Source organism: Condylostylus longicornis, unplaced genomic scaffold (genome assembly GCF_029603195.1).
Source record: "Condylostylus longicornis isolate FDR11 unplaced genomic scaffold, ASM2960319v2 ptg000057l, whole genome shotgun sequence".
In the NCBI taxonomy this organism is placed as follows: Eukaryota; Metazoa; Arthropoda; class Insecta; order Diptera; family Dolichopodidae; genus Condylostylus; species Condylostylus longicornis.
Window position 1 is genome coordinate 976573 of NW_026578026.1, and position 10155 is coordinate 986727.

Here is a 10155-nt window from a genome sequence, read left to right on the forward strand (position 1 = left end):
ACAGCTTATAAATTATAATTTGCTGAATTGCGTATTCATACATAGAAATTCAGGTTTGTTTTTGAAATTTTGAAGTAATTTTATAATTGCTGAAATTGTAATTCTGAGTTCTGAGTTCAATTTAAAGATTTTTACCGGCCGCATATTGTGTATATACAATAAGGTAGGTTATGTGATGGCACCGAATTTTGGATGTCGGGTAGCATAGTAGGGAAGCATAAATAAACAACATTTAGAGAAATATCGGTCTGTCGGTATGTCTGTAGTTTATTTTGACTATGACACGGATTGATCAACATTTTAACGGACCTGTTTTACATTTTTGATCATTTTGAAGAAAATATTCAACTACTTGAAATTTCATATATAAAATTCATTTGACCATACGTAAAACCTCCTAACTTTTAGAAGAAATAAGGTATCAGTAACTACCTACACTTCATTAAGGTGTCAGTAAAAATTAGGTGTCACTAACTGGATGTACACTTCGAGCCAAATACACATTTTTGCGTATATGAAGAAAAATAATCAACCGATTTCATTGAAATTTAATAATTAAATTCGAGATGTTATAACAAAGGATCTATAATTTTTTTGGGAAGATCAAAATTCGGAAACTGATCTAGGGTCCGATTTTATGTTTTTTACCATACCTACGGAACGAATTAATGTAATTTCTTGAAATCTCATATTTGAGCTCTGGTTGTTACCGAAAATAACTGGCGAGCATTTCAGGTAATTCGGGTAGCACAAAGCGAAACTCTACTAAAAGTCAAATTTACATTTTTCTAGGTATGTTAACAAAAAGCTTATTAGTGTTCTAGTATTTTTTTGTTTGTATATTGTATTTGAAAAATTCAACAATTAAGAAAGGTTTTCACTTTTTCTTGTTTCTGGCAAAGACTTTAATTTTTGTTTCCTGTCTCTTTTACACCTAATATAAAAACATATTTAATTTTTATTATTTGTTCAATTTGTTTCTCATTCTCAAATACACTTCAAATATCCTTTTATTTATCTTAAATTGACTTTATGCTGTAAATTATATTTATATAAATAGAAAAAGGGATCCCGTTTTAGTTCTTGGTGTTTAAATGGAAAAGATTTTTTTATTTGTTTTTTCTTCTAAAAAAAGAAAGGATCAATTGTTTTTTTTTTTTTTTTTTTACAAATTTTCCAATAATATTAAAATGGAAACAAATAAAATAAAAAAATTTGCTTATACAAAATTTTTGGATTATTGGCTGTTTGTTAGTCGGTTGAAAATGAAAGCGAGAAACTCTTGTTCTAAATGCAAAAGAAAAAAAATATATACAATTCAGCAATTATAACTTACAAGCTGAATACTATATTAATATTTACCATTTTCAAACTTTTTCTTAAAAAAACATTTTGGTATTTCTTTGTATTGCAAATATAAGTCCTATATGTGTGTTACCCTAAAATTTCTTCACCATCCTCTTCCAAATGTCTCAAAATTTTTAAAATCCAGCTCCCTACATTTTTGTTCCGAGAATTGCTTACTCTGTATTATATATTTGTATTTCATATAGTTAATATTTTTTTCCTTAACTATTTCAAATACAATTTGGATACCTTATGATAGTGAATAATCATTTTCCATATATGTATGTGTATGAAAGAATAAAAGAAATGTTTTTGACCTCTTTGCCTTTCTTTTCGTTACAATTTCTATTAATAAAAATAGAAGAAAGAAAAAAAAACACATGCAAACAGCCATTTGATTTTTCAAATAACAAAAAAAGGATATGCGAACAATGAAAATTTTCTACAAATGCCAATAACAATAACAATAATAAGAAAAATATGTTTAGTGTATAGGAAACTTATGTTTTTTTTTTTGCCGTCTATAGCTGCTATATCCTTTGCATTTTGAATTTTATTGTAAATATTATGGTCCTTTTGTATAATAAGAATATTTATCAAAGAAAATGAAAATAACATAAACTTAAAAGTGCATTAAGGAAACAATAAAATAAAGAATTTTGAATACAAAAAATTAAACAAAAAAAAAAAATTAGTGAATTACAATGAGTGTTTAGTACATATGCGACAATCGAAATGAAAATATAGAAAAATTGTGATGAAGGAAAATTTCAAAACAAAAACAGAAAATAATTTCCTCTTTTTAAATTTATTCGCTTACTTAAACTTTCAGAAATAATCAACAAAAATAATTAAAATAATAATGAGAAAACAATTAATAAAGAAGAAAAAACAAAAGAAAATTATTAGGAGTTATTTATGCGATAAATGCGATAGAGCACAAAAATAATAAGGAACAAAGCTTATGCGTCTTCCCCCCTAAGCCACTCTCATTACAGATTAAAATTTGAGAAAATTGATGATAACAACAATTCTTGAATGTTTGAACAATTAATGAATTTAAATATTCCTATTATTGGAGAGTGAGAGAGAGAGAAAGAGAGAGAGATAGAGAGAAAGAGAAAGAAAGAGAAAAAGCATATATATACATGATATAATATAATATCATATACATATTCGAGGATCAAAATGTAATTACAATTAAATTATCCTTAAAACGTTTAATTACTTCTAATAACACAATATGTTTTGGATAGTAAAACAATGTTGTAATACCTGTGATTCGAATGTATTCCAAGTGCTATATAGCTTGAAAGAGCTCTGATAGTATTCAGTCCTGTTAACCATTTTAGTATTAGAAAGTTAACATTATAGTAAAACCACTCAATTTTATTTGTTATTCGTGGAATGGTCACCACTGTATATATATATATGCCATACAATATATATGATATCATTCGATTTAATATTGTAGATTACAGTTAAGAGGAAAGGATCAAGTAGGTAGATTATAGGTTAATATTTATTGTATGCATGTCTGTATATAAAATGTATGCATATATATAAGTACTGCATATATCACATATGTGCAATTTGATATTTTCTTAAATTATATTTACATATATATTTTCTTTTAGTCAAGTACTAAAGATAATTTTAAGAAATACTATAAAAATTTAAAAAAGAAAAAAAAAACGAAGAGGAAAAACCGAGAGATAAGTAAAAGGGATGCACATGTGCGTGCATCCTGTATACGTTCTAAATACGCAAATATAAATTTGTCAAAAATATTCTTGAAAAAAAGAAATAATTATTTTGTGACTCAAAAAATTAAAACCTATTGCGACATGGTATCAAATAACATACTTGTCATTTTTATAATAATACTATTGTCTAGGAGTCAAGAATAATTTGAATTAAGAAAATTGTATGCATTCCTAAATATGATTCTCAATTGTTTTTTTTTTATATTTTCCCTGCATTTTGTCTCATATTATATTCTTATAAATATACATAATAGAGATACATAAATAGAGGGTCCAGCTAGAGATTTGATAGGACATAGCAACAACAATATACAGCACATACGTATATATAAAAATTATGAACTTATAAGATTTCAAATTGTGTATATTGTCAATATTATAGTTTTACTGTAGTATTACTACAGTACAATTACATTTATTCGAACTTCTTTTAAATTCAATATTAGTCTTTGAATAAAAAATTATTTTTATGAATTTTTTTGACCATAATATTCTCGGCAATTTAACTCTTTTGCCTTATATTTGAAAACTCACCGACTTCGTTCCGTTAGCTCTTGTATATTTACCATACGACCGTACAGTAATGTATAATACCCGCGTGAATTTGCCATCTAATGTGCAAATAAATATGCCATAGCTGAGTATGCAAAATCTCAGTACTGTTTTTTCAATATTTTCGTAGATATAGCCAAATAAGTTTTGAAGTTGTATGGCAGGTACCAGAAGGACCCAAGCAATTTCAACATGTTTTATCAAACACATTGGCCCTACTTATATATTGGCTTGGGTGAAATTTCAATTAAAATTTAAGCTTAGCTAAATTAGTTTTTGAGTCATCGTTGGGACGGACGGGCGGACAGACAGACAAAGCTAAATCGGCTCAGAATTCGACGCTGATCAAACACATACACTTGAGTCTATATCTCAGAACATTATTTCTTAGCGTTACAAATGGTAAAGACAAATTTAGTATACCCTTCGAACATACGTTCGTACGGCTAATAAAGATTCGTCTGTGTGAATGAACTATATGTGCATGTATAAGTTACAAAATTTATATTGTTTGCTGTAACAATTATATACACATACTAATACGTATTATAATTTATATACACATACGTAAATATAAAATATCAATAAATTTAAAGTGTTGCTTTGCTTATGGAAAGTAGTAGACATTAAATATTTTGTAAGTTGATCCTCGGATTTTTTTTTTCTTACCTTTTTTTATTTTTAAAAAATTACATTTAATTTCTTGTATATTGTGAGAAATTACTGAGAAATATGAAAATATTTACATATCTGCACTAAAAAATATAAAATTTGGATATCTTGTTTGGATATCTTGGAAACTTTTAAATGGGTTCTTTACAAATCGCATTTCATACAATAATTGAGAGATATTTGTAATGCAACCAAATTTATTTATATAATTACGAGATATTGGGTGGAATGACCAAATCTACATTCATCATTTTTGGGATTCCAACGTATATGTATGTACATACATATTTTTTTTCATTTATTATTTAGGAAATGTTTGTGAAATGGCAATAAATCAATCACAAAAATGTCACACAGAATTGTTCATTATAAGAAGGAGAGTAAAGTTAGGAAGGGGGGAGGGGGGGGGAGAACAAACCCCATATTTTATTATTCTTACATAATATTTTTCATTTTATATAACACATTACTAATAAATTTTGGATAAATTTTGAAGAAATGCCTGCTTAATTTCTTTATGCCTGGTTTTTTTTTTTGCCTCTCAATTCTTTAAAATTATTGTATAAAATGTTAACTTTTGTTTCTCTATTTTATTTTCACTATGCTAAGAGCCCACCCCTCATAACAGGAATAAGGCAAGGAGAGAAGAAGAAGATGCTATGAGCTCTACACTGAACTACTAACTCAACGCAGTAGAGAATACCCTCAATGTAGGGCTCGACAATATTAAAAAAAATTTTTAACTGAACCATTCAGAGGAAGTTATTAACATTTTATGAATTATTTTATATACAATTTTTTTTGTTTTCAATATTGCATTTTATCAATATTGATAGAGGAGGAAGGGAGGGGTGGATGATGGGCAATCGGCCCTGTGTTTTACTATACAATTGTATCTAATGATGGTTAACCTCAATATAGATTCCTTATAACGTATACAAAGTTATTGTGAAACGGCAAAAATCCAAGAAGTTGAATGAACAACAAAAAAAAAATTAAAAATTCAATTTGTTTTTCTTTTCTTGTTTCTTTTTTTTTTATTAATTTTTAAATATTTCCAAAAAAAATCCATGCCACTTTATTTTTTCTTTTCCGCGGTTTGTTAAGTTGGGGTTTTTCTTTATTTTTTTTTTTTATTATTATTAATGCCTTTAAGGTGTCAAGGTCACGTTCCACAAAAGAACGAACTCATAAGAGAATTTTTTTTTTTTATTAAGAAAAGGGGGAAAAGAGAATAAGAAAATGAAAAATAAAAAAATCTTTTTGATTTTTTATTGCATTTTTATTTTTTTTTTATTTTCACATTTTTCGTCGTCTTAAGAGCGTTTTAAAGAAGAAATATAAAAAAAATAATGTGTGCTCATACCTTAGCTAATTTTCTGTCATCCTTCCGAGATTTTCTATTATTTTTCCATCATCACAATTTTTTTTTTAAATTTATATGAAATTTATGGAAAAAATCACTTTATGAACGTGATCAATCATTTTGATTCGATCTTTTTTTTACACATTTTTGTTGTTCTTACACTGTTTTTAGTATATTTTGTTCTTACCATATATAGTATAATGAAAACGAAAAATTCAAAGATGAATAATAAAATTATTCTGTTGTGACTAGATCAGATTTATGGAAGTTGATAACGGAAACTTAGGCATATACCCTAGAAATATTGCAGTCGAATATTCAATGACGATTTAGTCACCACGACTTGTGGTATATGGTATAGATTGTAAATCACTCACGATTTGTGATATATGGTAGGGTAATGGTACGTAAGTGCTAATTATATTATTAAATATATAAAATATCTATAATCCTATAAAGAACGCTGCTTTGTAACAAAGAAGTCTTGAAAGCATTCGGCACTTAACGTGTGAGTAAGATTTTCACACTATCACAATACAGAACATTGATATAGATTTATAAAATAGTTTATTCAAAACGAATTTTGGAAATTAATCCACTGTATTGCAATATAAAAGGTGGTGTTTACCGAACTATTTTTGTAAATATAAATCTTATAAAGTCAAGGGTGACAAAAACAATAATAAATAACGCTTTTAGAAATAGAAGCCCTCCTTATCAGCTCCCAAAAACAAAAAACATGTGATATATCTTCAACTTTTCTATTTTATTTCGAAACATTCAGTTTTGATTTTTCCTAAAGAAATATCTACGGTATGCTCTAAATTACCGACCCATTGCATACAATAAGGTAGATTAACTAATGGCACAAAATATCGGATGTCGGGTTTTCGATGGGAACACACTTCTCCGTAATAGGGAAGCGTAAATAAATTATTTTTAGAGAGATGTCGGTCTATATGTTGATAAAATTCTATATGTGTTTATTTAAGTTATAGCTCAGATTGTTCAACTTTTGGAGTATATCAAACCTCGGGAACTGAACTCTTCTGCGGGCCAATTTTACATTTTTGCGTATATAAAAAGAAATTTATTACTAGTATCCTTGTAATTTCTTTGAAATTTGGGGTGTTGAAACAATGAATCTATAAATTTTTTGGAAAGATCAGGGCTCGGAATCCGAACTGGGGGCAAATTTTTAAATTTTTTACCATATTTACGGAACGGATTAATGAAATTTCATAAAATTAAATATTTGAGTTATGGTTGTTACCGAAACTAACTGGTTCTTCTGTAACAATTTCACTACATTAGGCAATGCACATTCCGGTCGGTTATATGCCGATCATATCAGATTTTATTTTTTTGTATATTCACTGTATATTTTTTTCTTTAAATAAAATTTATACGTATAGATATTTGATATTAATGTATATGCATGTACTCGTACCTCCTTAACTATTATAATTCTTTAATATTTGAAAAAAAAAAATGGGAATTCAAAGAAAAATAAAAAAGAATTGAATAATTTGTTATTTTTTTGTTCCTTTTATACAATTTTATTGTTATTTATTGTAAAAAGGTTTTTAAAGTGAAGCGATGACAGCATGTGAATTGGTACATTTCGTACTGTACGTATAGATGAGAAATAATAAAATAAGCAAACAAATTTCGGCAGTATAACAAAAGCAACTGAAAAAAAATATACAAATATGCAGAATAATAACAATAATTCTATTGTAAATACATAAAAGCTTAATTTTCTTTTGTAATTGCCAAATAATTTCAAATTTTTTAAAAATGTTATTCCTTAAAACCCAAGTTTATAAAATAGCATATTTTCCTTTAACTATTTGAATTTAAATTCAATGAGCATATACATACATATATATATATAATTATAGCTTCCTATTCAATAGCATATAAAAATGGTGTACCAATTTAAAATATGTGCCCTTTAAACATTTTGAATTTAGATTAAGCCTATTATAACACGTTCAAGGAAATTTTAAAGCTTTTCATCATTTTTTTTTGTAATTTTTTAATATTCATATTGTGTACGCCTTGTAACAATTAAAATTTGGATGGAGAGAAACTTTTTCCTCGTATTTGCAGAAGAAGAAGAAGCAAGAGTAAAAATAGCAAAGAGTAAAATATTTTAAACCCGGAGAGTTTTTTCAGCGACTTATTTAAAACACAATTTTTCGATGTAATTATTTTCTGGATTATTGGGATTATCGTAAATTCGAACAACTTACAATAAGAACAATTAAATCTTTTATTTAAAATAAATTGTTTTTGTTTCTAATGTTAATTAATAACTAAATTACTGCAGTATATATGTATTCACATAATATAAGAATTAATGTAACATTTGTATTTGATATACAAAAAAAAACTGTTTAAACAAATATTGAAAAAGTGTTGCCAACATTAAATGTAATTAATTACCGTTTGTAGTGTAATCAGAAAAAATTTTTCTATACCGTAAAAATTTTACAAAAAAAATGGTTAAGCAGGCTATCGTTATTAATAATTATGTTACTGATTCTTTGTTTTGTGCTCATACTTGTTAGATTCAAAAACAATTTCCGGATTAACAATTCACATGTCAACCGAACTTTCAACCATTTTGCATTATTTGCATGTAGTGAAATTAGTATTTAAAGTATAAGTTATATGGTAATACCATACATAATATTAATCAAATGTATTTATGGTTGTGTATAATAAATTCTCATTTTTTTCTTCATTCTTTACGCCTTTGTAAAATTAAAAAAAAAAAAATAACAAAAACAAAAATGTTGATTTTTGTTTTGCTCAATTCTTTTATGCGCTCATTACTTTTACACTTTATTCGAAATCACAAAATAAAATTATAAATGATTATAAGGAAGGACAAAATAGTGAATAAAGGGGTGTTAATGGGGTAGAAACATAAAACAATTGTATATACATGTAGATGTGTATGCATACACAAATTATTAAAATTTAATCGGATTTGAGACGGTTAAAAGTAGCATAATAATTATAATTTTGTATATGTATACAAATATAGACGGAAAGTTTATAATTATGTGATGGATCTATATTGGAGAAAATGAAATGAAATTAAACAATAAAAATATTTTGTTCAAAGAAAATTTTTTTTTAAATAAAAATGAAACAAACAAAGTATTCGTATAACTTGAAATAGTTGAAAATATTTTAGAATGTGAAAAGGTTATTGATGGGGAGGACGAGCAGGTGGAATAATGATTTGTAAATTATATACAATTTATACATACATTATAAATCTGAGTACAATAAATTTCTAAAAATAAAAAAAAAAAAAGATCGGAAATCATTAATTAAGTATGGATAAAAAATATAGAAGAATTAAGTAAATTAATCAAATTTTAAATTACTAAAAACTGTTTATATTATAAAAAAAATGAGAAAAAATAGAGTTAGCCGTGTCAACTCTGTGATACCCGTACGAATTTGTTATCCTATGTGCGAATAAAGATACCATAACTGACTATGGGACAGACTATGACTTTAAGTTGCCGTATTACCATATTAATTCATGCAAAATTTCAGTATTATGTGTTTTTCAAAATACTGTGTGTGCCAAACTACTACTGAGATTGTATGGCAGCTATCAGAAAGAGCCAAGGAATTTTAGCGAATTTTATCAAGCAAATCGGCCCTACTAATATATTCGTTTGCGTGAAATTTCAATACCACAGCTTTTATAGTTTCTGATATATAGCCAAATAAATTTTGAAGCTGTATGGCAGCTACCAGAAGGAGCCAAGCAATTTCAACGACTTTAATCAAACGCATTGGCCCTACTAATATATTCGTTTGCGTGAAATTTCAATACCACAGTTTTCATAGTTTCTGAGATATAGCTAAAATGAATTTTGAAGTTGTATGGCAGCTACCTGAACCGGTACCCCGATCATATAAAATAACGTTCTGGCATTTACTATAATAAATGATTTGTGAAAATTCGGTGAACTTCAATTAGTTTTCGAGTTATCGTTGGGACGGGCGGACAAATAAAGCCTAATCGACTTAGAATTCGACGCTGATCAAAAACATACACTTGGGTCTATATCTCAGACAGGTCTCTGTAAAAATATAAAGGCAAATTTAGTATACCCGTTGAACATACGTTCACACGGGTATAAATACACCAAATACACCAACAATATAACGAACTTTTCTTTGCTCCATTGACCATTTTTTTTTTTTGGGTTTAATAAGTAGGAGAGAACCTATATTGTTGTTCTTACTATTATAGGCATTGTACGCATTTATACAAATCTGGTCAAGCTACCAACAATTTTTATTGATTTTGTAAACGATAAAAATAAGACAATTCCTGAATATGTTTTCTTATAATTATGAATCATTGTTCAGGACTCAATCATTAATCTGCGGGAGTGGATATGCGGAAGTTGA